The 12243-nt window shown below is 40.2% G+C and overlaps 1 protein-coding gene across 1 annotated transcript in view; it reads left to right on the plus strand.

The window, feature by feature from the left end:
- The window catches only part of HCRTR2 (hypocretin receptor 2), a gene marked incomplete at both ends in the record, with an annotated part of 31631 nt that overhangs the window by 1111 nt on the left and 18277 nt on the right, over positions 1-12243 (plus strand). The gene's annotated exons all lie outside the window — the stretch shown is intronic.

Here is a 12243-nt window from a genome sequence, read left to right on the forward strand (position 1 = left end):
ACATATATTGAAGATAAAAAGTAATCTCTTCCACCCAAAGGCATCTGCGTATTAGTATAGTTGTAATTATTACTGTTATTTGTACTGCTATCTGCTAAGCAAAGATGCCCAGCTCTTCAACTTTCATTCAGTTCTGCATTGGAGAAACTCTTGACTGTGAGCCTCGCTTGCAACTCCATTCATAACAATACAGTTGTGAATGGCTATTTCTACCTGTGGCTCATTCATGCTGTCAGAATTGTCAATGGAATTTTGAATGAGAGTATAGCCTTATGAGGGTCAATACCGAGAATAGATACAACAACAGAAAGAGGGTGAGCAAAATTCAGCCTTGTGGGGTGTACTTGATTTTTTTTACCGGAATCTCATGATTGGAGAACTGATTCAAAAGACAAACCTCTTGACCTGCAAATTCTGGACCATGAATGTGTTGTTAGTGTCACAACTGAATGAAGGTCTCAACTCTTTGCCCCCCTCCACCCCCCCAAAATTCCTAATTGTTCCAAGCCTTTTTCATTTCAGTTCTCCCCAGTTTTTTGTTTTTTGTTTATTTAGACCAAGAGGGTACCATTTGATGGCTGCTTTTATTAAACAACTAGGAAGCAGAAATCCTTGGTGGTGGTGGTGATGATGATGATAATGATGATGATGATGACAACAACAACAACAACAACAATAATAATAATAAGTTGGAAGGGACCTTGGAGGTCTTCCAGTCCAACCCCCTGCTCAGGCAGGAAACCCAATACCATTTTGGACAAATGGATGTCCAGTCTCTTAAATACTTCCAGTGTTGGAGCATTCACAGCTTCTGGAGGGAGGTTGTTCCACTGATTAATAGTTCTAACTGTCAGGAAGTTCCTCTTTAGTTCTAGGTTGCTTCTCTCCTTGACTAGTTTCCATCCGTTGCTTCTTGTCCTGCCCTCAGGTGCTTTGGAGAAGAGCTTGACTCCCTCTTCTTTGTGGCAGCCCCTGAGATATTGGAACACTGCTATCATGTCGCTTTATACCCTATTTGAAACAGGGAATATTTGAGAGTTAAAACAAATCCAACCTGCAGCGTTACTTTGACTTTCTCCAGAAAAGAAAAGAAAAGATGGGGAAAACAAAAGATAAACGCTGGGAATAAGTTGAGAAGAAACAGCTTCTGAGGAAAGCAGGCATGGAGGAAAGAATCCTGACGCCAGATACAGCCTAGTGATATTGTACATAAAATGGGAGGTTGACATGGGGCAAAGTAACCTAAACCTAGGAAAATAGCTTGAAGAGTGGGAAGAAAAACAGCTTCTTTTAATCATAATTCTGTGCAGTAATTTAGGATAAAAATTGGACCTACGCAGGCAGTACTCATTGTGAATTGCCTGGTGGAAATAAGCCAGTGCTTTCAAAAGACAGCTGGCAAAAGGTTTTTTCTAGGATGAAGAGATTTTATTTGAATGTTGCAAGTGCTTTGAAAAACACATGCAAAAAGGACGTGTCTGTGTTTCAATCATCATAGCTATTTGTAGGACAAGAACCCCCAGTTTATTTTATTTCACCTGGAGCATAGTGCATAAAATTTACAGAAATAACATATAAAATGTGTACCAAAATCTAAAACACCAGAGCAGTAAATTATTTAAAAAAACACACAGTACGAGTGATGAACTGTAATGCAAAGTATTTAGGAGTGACCCTTGCTCGGTCCTTAACCTATTGGGAACACTTAAGAAAAACCATGGATAAAATAAAAAGCAGGAATGATATTCTTCACAAACCTTCTGGCACCAGCTCTGGAGCAAGTGCTACAGTTCTTAGAACCTCCAGTTCATAGCCTCCTAAGGACTGACTGAAATGCAAATACAGACTATCCACAGCCCACTAGGCTCTCTTGTCTCTGTTCTCCATGGACTTCACATAGAGCAGAAGGGAGAAGTTAGGTTAGTAGCAGGTCTGCGTGGAGTGTCCCTTCTAAAGACCTGGGAGGTAGGACTACCTTAATCTTAAGATTACTTGCATCAATCTGAGAAGAAGATAGTCAAACCAAATATGTTCCCAGGGTTGGATAGCCACATTTAGTGTCAGCCAGACTTGTCCTATCATTGACATATTCTGTATTGAAATCATCTGGATGGTTAGTAGTTTGTTGGGTACATCTTCAGAATTTGGAATTTATTACATCAAAAATGTAACATTGGGAGTTATGAGTTTTATTAAAAGCATCACTACACAAATATGGAAGGAGAAATATGCACTAGGTTAGTATAATGAATTTTGATAGGTATTGTTGGTTGTTTTGTTTTTATTTCATTCTTATTATTTTGAAAAAGGGACAATGGAGCAGCACAGTTGATATAACTATAGATTTTCATAGTTAAATTAAATCCCCCTTCCTTTCTTAATGGGTGTGGTTATTTATGTTGGGACTAAATTAAATTCTTCATACTGTCGTACATATTATTTTATTAGTGATCTAGCCCAATAAAAATAGAACACCTCCACCCCATTTTTTTTGCCCTGCTATTCAGAGATATACTGTACTGTTTGACAACACAAACATTCTAAATTTTGCCATCATAATTTACACATTTTATAGGCTTTCCTCCAAGAATTTCTATAACACTCATCCAGACTGGAGATGTTTACCACAATTGTGGCATGACTTCAATATTCTGATCAACCTAAACACTAAAGTGAACAAGGGAGGTTACTTCCAAAATGCAATTTCTTAAGACAGGACCACATGACCCAGAAATAATTCAGCATCTCTTATACCATTTTCCCTCTCTGCTTTCAAGTTTGTCATTCCTAGTCAGTTCTTCCCTCTTGCATATACTATTGAATGCTTGTTGCAGGTTATGATTTAGTGACGTCATTTACATGTGGATTACAAAACCATTTCCATTAAATAGTGGTGTTTCATGAGTCCAAAGACAGAGTTAAGAAACAATACTTAACAGGTTTTGAAATGGCACTCCTGTTTACATATGATCTCAAGTCCCTAATAGTAAAATAGAACTATACACAACAATCAGACTCCCATATACTAAGCCCATACTAGATTCAAGTACATCACAATCCAACAAGAAAAATGCTGTATATACGAATCATAAACCGATTCTATTTTCATTCAGAATCTGTGGATTCCCCCAGTAAATTTCTCTTCTACTCAACAGCTAAGGAGAACCATACAGTAACTGTTCTCATTTTTAGTGGTACATAAAGGAAACTGAAGAGGGATGCGGTGGCTCAGTGGGTTAGGACGCTGAGCTTGTCGATCAGAAGGTCGGCAGTTTGGCGGGTCGAATCCTGAGTGCCGCATAACAGAGTAAGCGCCTGTTACTCGTCCCAGCTTCTGCCAACCTAGCAGTTCGAAAGCACGTAAAAATGCAAGTAGAAAAATAGGGACCACTACGGTGGGAAGGTAACAGCGTTCTGTGCGCCTTTGGCGTCTAGTCATGCCGGCCACATGACCATGGAGATGTCCTCGGACAAGCGCTGGCTCTTCAGCTTTGAAACGGAGATGAGCACCGGCCCCTAGAGTCGGAAACAACTAGCACGCATGTGCGGGGGAACCTTTACCTTTACCTTAAAGGAAACTGAAGATGAGCTTCTTAAGACTGAGATAATTAAATTGCCATAGTTGTTAAAATAGCAGCTCAGTGGTGAGCAGTTAGCCACCCCTTTGTGCTCCTTTAAGGGCAGAGTCAAACTCCTCCCCATCTCTTACAATCAGGCTCAGTTTGCTATGCCTCTTCTTAGGAGCAGCAGAATACCCTTCAAATGAGGCCATTGGTCATACTGGAGGCCATTGGTCATACTGGAGCCTGGAGCCTTGTAATGGATGGTAGAGAGAAGTCCCAACATTTTGCATTTTTTTTTCCTTCGGCCAATAAATGGTAGCATCATAGAGAGGTTTGCAAAACAGGCCAAAGCCTTGCATCTGTCCAGGAATGTATTACAAACTATGCTCAGTTCTTAGCTATATAGTCTTGCTTTAAAACTAACTTATCTTTCTGGTACTAGTCTGATTTACTGAACAGCTGCGGGGATGTGATTTAATCAGATGAGCAATTTAATCCTGGTTTTAAAACAGAACAGATTTTGCTGTAGATCAATGTTTGCTGTTCCCAGAACATTACAGCATAACTGAGATTACATCTACCCTCCCTTTTCTGCATTTAATCATGTAGCAATATCCTCACACTTTCTAATATGCTCTGGCTATTCATTTATCTGAATCCTAATGTGTTCTTTAATATACCATCCAAATGATTTTTCTTTTGCCCTTTAAGAAATTACTATCCACTGTCTTTACACCTTCTCATTTTATATAAGGTACAGAGCAAAAAATCAAAGTAGAGATGGTCTGTTAGGTGGCTCCATTTTCTCAAATTCTCCTAAAAAAGAATCAAGGCCATTCTGGAACACTTATTCACCTGTCTCGAGGTCTCTGCAGTTCACTCCTTCTTGGTCCTTCCTTGCCAAGGCAATATAAAGAATGTGTAACCTTCCAGAAATGACTGGATTTCAGTTCCCACTCAGCATGCTGGATGTAGATAATAAACATTGGGGAGGTCCAATAATACAGAGGAAGAATGATAGGGAAGGAAGTATTTTTCCAGAAAATATAGGAGTGGTTTGGCAGAACTTAAACTTAGAAATCTGCAGGCTTTACAATACAATAAAAGTAAAGCTGTCCTTGAGTCAAGCTCAATTCCTAGTGACTTTGTGGATATATTTATGTGGTTCTTTTTGTAACTCTAGAGAAGTGGTTTGATAGTTCCTGATTTGGCATCCTTTTTCCTGTGTCTGGTCTGTCCTACAGTGCTGAGAATTCCTAGATCTCCTGTCTAAATAGTAACCAGATCCAACCCTGTTTGACATCAGCAAAGGTTGGCTATTTCTGCATACAGATGACACCATTTTCGCTTTATTTATTTATTTATTTGATTTATATACCACCCTTCTCCTGAAGGACTCAGGGCGGTGTACAGGGCAATAAAAATAAGAATACATTAGTTAAAATAATATTAAAACCCAAACCCATCAAGCCAGGCCGGCTTTAGCTACTATCATGGAGAAATTACATGAAATCCAGCTATGGAAAATAAATAAACTTCCCTCCCTGTGGTCTATGCAGGAGTGGGGAACTATGGCCCCTTTATGACTTGTGGACTTCAATTCCAAGAATTCCTGAGCCAGCCATGCTCCCAATTCTGGGAGTTGAAGTCCACAAGTCATAAAGAGGCCATAGTTCCCCACCTCTGCTTTATGGGCTTATTCTGGGTCGAAGGCCTCAGACTTAAGTCTTCCCTCAAAATGCAACAGGCTGGATTATATACTAGGTATTTAAAGTCAAAAATAATTTGGATCCTAAGAAAAAGAGTGTCAAGACAGACATTGGGCAGATTTTCCAAAGATACAGTAGTGGGAGACAGTTTCTCCAGACTTGACTATAGGGATCATCTGTTTTGGTGAAAATTCCTGCTATAAAAGGACCAGTTGAGAAGGTTGCACACTCGATTATAATTAACCAAATTCTGAGGCCTGGATGCCTTACCGAGTGTCACAGGAATGAGAAGGTGAGAATTCAAAAATGTGATGATGCCATAAAACTCATGTTTCCATGACTGCAAACTTGATGAGGGAAAAAGGCAGGGGAGATGCTGGGTTTCCAAAGAGATGCTACTTTTTGACTTCTGTCTCCCAATATGGCAAAGAAGTGGGGGGGGGGGTGGGGGGAGTTCCTTTTCAGAAGAAAGCAGAACAGGCTTCAAGTAAGCTTCCTGTTGCTATTCGGAGATAGATAATGCAGAGCAATAAGAAACCTCCGACACTTAGGGAAGAAATACACCACAGTTCACTATGAAGTAGTTAATTGAACCATTACTAATTTCTTTAAACCAGAAGCAGGCAATCTTTCCGGGATTGGGAACATACTTGGAAGTCAGAGAGATTTACAGCAGTGTTTCTCAACCTTGCCAACTTTAAGACGTTGTGAACCTCACTCCCAGAATTCCTCAGCCAGTCTGGCTGGCTGGAGAATTCTGGGAGTGGAAGTCCACACATCTTAAAGTTGGCAAGGTTGAGAAACACTGACTTAGGGCATCACACCAAAATGGCTGTCATGGAGGTCTAGTTATTCAAATGGAGGGGGGGGGGAATGGATTTTATCTGGGAGACTATTCACTAAAAGCAGCCAGGAAGGTGTGGGGGAAACAAGATCAACCAAAAGATGCTCACTAGAAAACTAGGGCTCTACTGTAGAATAACTAAAACAACATTTTGCCCTTCCCCAGACATTCACTGACATTCTCCATGTATAACACATTAATTTTCCATGGTGATATATGGAACAAAGTTACGAACATTTAATAAGAAGAGTGGGGATGCTGCGTGTAGAGGAAAGATCTGATGGAATCAATAATCTGAAGAGCTAGAACATCAAAGCATATGAGACACCAAGAGTGGCAAACCTGCTGTCTCCCTGACTGAAACCATAGAGCAAAGCCATTATTACCTTCTTGAGACCATAGCACTGCCCTCCAGCCATCTTCTCCTCTCCTATAGACCTTGGGTCTCCAGTGCACCACTATAAATTTGCTGTGAAGGTAGTTTGTGCTTGATTTTCCCTCTGTGCCATCTCTCTTTCCACTGTCTTGAACAAATAGTTTTGAGGAGGACCGAATCATAGAATCATAGGGCTAGAAAGGAACTTTTGGAGGTCTTCTAGTCCAGCCCTCCCACCCAAGGATAGGGATCATGAAGCCTAAACATCTGACAGGAACAGTAGTGCCCTTATTGCAGGAAGGTTAAAGAATTTTTAGCTTTTTGCAACCATTTTGAAATTTGTCAGAAAGATAATGGTGTAAAGGTTCAGAAAGGGAAAAAAAAGGAAAAATTGGAGAGGAAAATATTTTTGAAAAAGACAAAAAAAGCAAGCTGTTGTTTTTAATGTCTCCATTTTTGAAAAATTGAAGCATTCATTTTTCTTAAAAGTAATTTCATTCTGAGTCAAGAGTCTACTTACATTCCAACTCACTTATTAGTGAATGTACTTTTTAGGCCAATTTATGGCCATCAAACAATGCTCAGGCTTTCAAGTTCTGGATAATTTTCTATCTGTCAATGTACTGGAAAAAGCAGGTTCAGAGTATTTGATTACAATCTTATTTAAATGAGAACCATACCATGGATCATCAAATTTGTTTCAAATGCTAATCCTGATTCAGGTTGGACAAGGATTCTTTCTACCCAAGAACTAGTGGAAATGAAACAAAAAATGGTTGATGTCTCATTGTTAAAAATATAAAATCTGGATTTTAACTCACACTGTAGATAAAACTCTTAGTTATGTGGATGCTGGTGAGATTAGGTTTGGACCAGTTGTCTGTCGACAACAGAATACCAACCTGCATTATTTTCATTCTTTCCATTCTCTGCTCATGTCCATTATGTCTCCTTTCTGATGTCATATCTCTATAAATATTTAATCTGCACCACGTTTGTCGTCCCCCAAATAAGAGGTTTAATTATATAGGCTAATAGGAATGCAAGTCAAGGCTACAAGTTAATAATGCACACTTATATTTGTGTTCCTTTATCAGGCGTTGCTAGACTGCAGTTAATAAATAGCCTGAGCTTTGATGTCTAGTGCCTTTTTCACTAGATGGGCTCTCTTCAAAGTATCTTGTTTGTAGTTTAATTGAAACTTCTCCCATTTAATATCATCTGTTAATTTAATTGCTAAGCTCAACTGCTGGAAATGATGGGAAAAGTTGTTACAACAGAAGCCCCCTGAATTTATCTTCTTTCGGTGCTGGCAGGTCTTTAGTTTTTCGGGTACCTTTAAAAGCCACAGTACTGTTAGCCATGTGGAAGATCACCTCTGAATGATATCTGAAGATCCGTAGAAAAAAATAAATTCTATTATAGAAATTCCGGGTTGGAGTTCAGCAGGAAAAAGGAAGAAGAGGAGAGGGTCTTCTGGAAAACAGCATGCTTAGGAAATTTAGATTCTATCGTTCAAATGTCAGGAGTTTTTTCGTTGTACAATTATATTTGTATTTCCCCCAGATGGTTTCCTATTTTATTTGTACTATAGCCTTGTAAGGTATACTAGGCTGAGAAAAAAACAAAACAGAATCAGAATTACCCAATAATTTCTGGAATCTTAAACTCCCAAGTCCCACCCTGTCTGATGCACAAACCTCACTTAGATGTTACTACAGGTTGGTCGCACAGTCAGCCAGATGTTTAGAGTGGATTTGGCATTTTTATCCATTTATCGAGTCCTCCTCAAGAACCTGAGATAGGCAGATGTCACTCTTTAATAATATTAAAGGTATCACAGCAGAACGTAAGCTGTTTCAAGTAAAGCTTCCTTTTGCAATTGACTGCTGGCGATTTTGTCAATTCTGATGGTATTCAAATGATGCTCCAGATGTTTTGGGATTGCACCTAAGGTTCCTATTCCTATTGGTATTTTCTTCCTGTCACTCAGATCCACCATTCTGCTAAATTTGTAATGCTATCCCATTGAATGTATTCAATTTAGGTTGGAGAATCAGTCAAATACATTACAGTTGGAGGTCTATGGAGATTCTCAGCCATCCAGGTCTCAGCCAAAGATGTTTTTTCAAAAGGCAACTGGAGTTTGTTTTTCCTTGAAGACGTTTCACTTCTTATCCAAGAAGCTTCTTCGGGAGAACTTCTTCCAAGAACTGAAGAAACCTCTTGGCTGTGAAGCAAAACATCTTCAAGAAAAAACAAGGAAAGTCCAGTTGCCTTTTTGAGAAAGCACCTTTGGGATTACAGTGGAATGCAATTTGAAAGCTTCTGAATAACTCTTGTTCTGATGAAAATGCCTCATTCAGTTGTGCTACTTCTGAACAGTGTCAGGTCAGATGCAGCCTCCAGCTATATCCCAGCACACTGTTTGCAGTAAGACAGATTATTGATTCACTGTCAATATTAGTCAGTGAAATTATTACACGGAAGAACATTGACCTCTATAGTTATATTCATTCATACATTGTCAATATATCAGCCAGCCTGCCAGCCATTCCTTCCTTTGTCCACTCAAATATACCATATATTCTCTACCAAAGGTGTTACTTGAAAAGATGTACTATCTGCAGAGATAGAGAGCAAGGTCATTTTACACTTCAAAAACTATTGAGGGAAATCAGGCTGGCCATTTTCCACTTGAAACAGTTCTGCAAGTTTAAGTAATAAAAAGCATGTGTTTATTGACAAGTCCTACCTAGTAATGCAGGAAGGAAATAGATCAGGAGAAGGTGATGACGAAGAGAAAAGCAGCCCATGAAACATTCTAACAGTATTGATACTCTTCCAATTATTTTCCCCCTCCAATTGTTTTGGAATACATTCAATCTCTTTTCTTTTTTCTCTTTCTCCCCCACAATTATATCTATCACCTTTGCCTCAACTTTCTCTAAATAATTCAGAACATGGGCACGGTCTTACAACCCCATGAGCAAATAGGGTTAGCTGCAAAAGTATAATTATTGTACAATTCCCATTCGGCTTCCTGTTGGGAATGTATGTGTTCACTATCAGTGCATTTTAACCACTAATAGCATGTGTGAGGAAAGAGAGAAAGAGAGTTGAATATGGTTTGTATATATGCTTATTTGCATTGCTTGCATGTCTCCCATTCCCATAGGCTCTAGGTAAGTAATAATTTAAACAAAGAAAATATTCCAAAATCAGTTAATCTCCACAGTATGTTTTCACCACTCCTGTGTGTCTCCTCACAGGGAATGTGTAAAGAGTCTGTCCATTAAGACAGCATGGTGCATGCTTCCTGCTCAGCAACAGATGCTCCACTGGATCTGTTGGCTCTGTATATCTTGATGAAATTTTGTGCTTGAATAATTATACATAATCTTCAGGAATGTGAACATCTAAGATTAACCTGACTTGCAAGTCAGCTTTCTTTTCCCTATTGCTCAACCATTCCCACTGATTAGATGAACTCCTTCTGTGGGAGGGTAAATGTACATCTCAGTTCTGGAGAAAGAAAAAGCTAATATCTCCTACTATGATTTATTTATTTGTATCCTGCTTTTATTATTTTTACAAATAATTTAAGGCGGCGAATACAGTATATCCAACACATCTTCCTCCTCCTATTGTCCCCACAACAACTCTGGGCTGAGACGGAGTAACTGGCCCAAAGTCATCCAGTGCTGATGCTATTCAATGGTTAGCAGTGGTTTGTAATGGCTTGGTTAGTAAATGCACAATACACAGACAGACTTCTTTATAGTTTCAACCAAGAAACTGTGAGCATCCTAGACCAAGCCAGGTGCAAAAACACTGGAAAATTCCTGGAAGCCTGGCACTCTGACAAATCAGCCATCAGCAGGCACATAGAGATAAACAACACCTACATACCATTCAAAAGAGACAGTCAAAGATCACAACACCTCCTGACCAGGAATCAACAGCCTGATAAGCAGAGATTAACACCAAGATTAATACTAGACCAATAAACAGTATCCCGATCAAAAAACCACCAACCCAAACAAGGAGCAAACAACCACTTAATCAAGGAACTACCAAAACCATTCCTACCAACGCTATCAATAAATAGAGAACAAACCCCACTCTCTTCTAGCATGAATGATGTTACCTAGTTGGGTAATGAAGCAGCTGCAAGAAAACAACCAAGCTCTGAGACCACCAAGGACCCCATAGTGGTGGTTCAGCTGGTGACAGCCCTGGAACTAGAGGCATATTTCTCGAAAGGATGCTTGTGCAGAGAATGTATAAAATTCTGTCTCCTTGGTGGAGCAGTGGGCTAATGCCTCCTTAAGTAACACCAGCTGCCTGCAATTAGTGCAGGTTCACATCCCACCAGGCTCAAGGTTGACTCAGCCTTCCATCCTTCCGAGGTAGGTAAAATGAGGACCCAGATTGTTGGGGGCAATTAAGCTGACTTTGTAATAATGCCTCTTGGGGGGTGTATGAAAGCCCTAATAAGCAGGCATATACATAGAATGAAGTCTACTGCTAAGCTTGTAAGCCGCCCTGAGTCTTCGGAGAAGGGCGGGATATAAATGGAATTTTTTAAAAAAAGATGCATAGTGATATGAGAACATTCACTTCTGGGTATGGAAATGTATGATCCATATTCAATCATTATTCTAGCCATTATCTAGCCACTGCAGGATGAAGGCCTCTTCCACTTGTTTCCAACCAATATGGTCTTGAACCTTCTTTTGCCAACTGGGTCTGCAATACTTGCTGATGTCACCAATCATCTTGTTTTAGGTCTCTTTTGTGGACACTATTTATCAATTGGAATCCATTCTATGACTGCTTTGGTCCACCTGCCATCAGTTCATCTGGCTATGTCAGGGCTTTTCAACCAGTGGTATGGGTACCACCTGTGGTACATCGGCACCTGGCAGGTGGTACACAACCATCCTAAAAAAGTGGTAGTGGGGGAGGGGAATGAGGTGAACCGGTGGCAGCACTGCACAAGCCTGAGTGAGAGACGGCTGGAGCTGCAGGGGTGTCAGGGCTCAGTGGAAGAACCAGGATCAGTGCCAGGATCCAACTGGAGCTCGACGCTGATCCTGGCACTTCTGAGCCCAGGAGAAGCGCCGATCAGCTGGAATGTTGCAGCATATCCAGGCTCTTGTGATTTACATTTAGATGCTTGGCAACTTATTCATATTTATGACGGTCACAGTGTCCCAGGGTCATGTGAAGTGACCAAAACCTGCTGCAACCACCCAACACACGGGGGAAATAAAAACCAAACCCCCACCCCCCCACCCCCGCTGCCAATCCTCAACAGAAATGCTCACAACAATGAAAACCTCAGACAGGAGGAAAAGCGCTGCCGGGCGGGCCGGCAGGTATCTTGCTCAGTTGTGGCTTGGGGGGCACTATTTTCAGTGCCATTGTAACTTAGAACAGTCACTAAGTGAACTGTTGTAAGTCGAGGACTACCTGTACTTAATCACTTTTTTCCTTTCTTTTTTTTTTGGTCATCAATTTTTTGACACCTTGCTAGGCGACTGGTGGTACTCTTATGTTGCCATATCCTAAAAGTGGTACAATGGGTGAAAAGGTTGAAAAGCCCTGGGCTATGTGACCAGTCCATTTCCATTTCAATTCTTTTACTATCATATGCTTGCATTTGTTCTCTAATTCATATATAGGTCCTTCTATCATGTCTTGTGATGCCAAGCAAACATTTCAGAGATGACTTTTTATGGCCGT

This window comes from Vipera ursinii (genome assembly GCF_947247035.1).
Source record: "Vipera ursinii genome assembly, chromosome: 1".
Classification (NCBI taxonomy): Eukaryota; Metazoa; Chordata; class Lepidosauria; order Squamata; family Viperidae; genus Vipera; species Vipera ursinii.